We start from the raw sequence: 723 nt of genomic DNA, 5'->3' as shown, positions 1-723 counted from the left end.
CAAACGTATTCGTGCCAAATTGGATGGCACCCAAATTATATATAAAGGTGCATTTGGATAAGAATCTACAAACGACCATTGAGCACAAAGTAAGTGTTAAATAACACTTATTTCATTAAATCTTTTTTTGCGCTTGTGTTTTTTGCTGTTTAAAATTAGTGGTCCAATGTTTCGTTTACGCTTCATTGCTCAAACTGAATTGTAGCTTATTCATATATTGGTAACATTCATCAAATTTAATGAGTGTAGCAATTAACTTGCAGCAATTAATTCAATATGTCTTAATAATAATAATTCATTAAACAGAATAATATAACAATTTTGCATGATTTGCATAAGGATAAGGAATTATTTGAAAATAATTTCTGTTGTACGAATACGAGAACGAGTACGCATAATTACCGTACATTGTCTATAAAGTTTTGTTGTAACATTGAAAAAATATTGTAAATTTTTTGCATTGCTATTTACTGTTATTCACGATTTAAAAAATTTTTGTTGCATTCACCATATTGAGTGGTGCTCGTGTCGGTTATCTTCATTTCTTGAACTTCGAATTTATTACTACATTTTTGGTTTATCATAACCAAACGTAACTGTAAATAAAGAAATTTAACATGAATCGGACTAGAAGAAAAATTGAACGCCCAAAGAATCCCTACTCAACCGGTAATATATTTTCGAGATGGAGTTTCTGGTGGGATGAGAAAATATTTCATAAGG

The sequence above is a fragment of the Teleopsis dalmanni genome, chromosome X, assembly GCF_002237135.1.
Source record: "Teleopsis dalmanni isolate 2A chromosome X, ASM223713v2, whole genome shotgun sequence".
In the NCBI taxonomy this organism is placed as follows: Eukaryota; Metazoa; Arthropoda; class Insecta; order Diptera; family Diopsidae; genus Teleopsis; species Teleopsis dalmanni.
Note: the sequence above shows the minus strand (reverse complement) of the source record.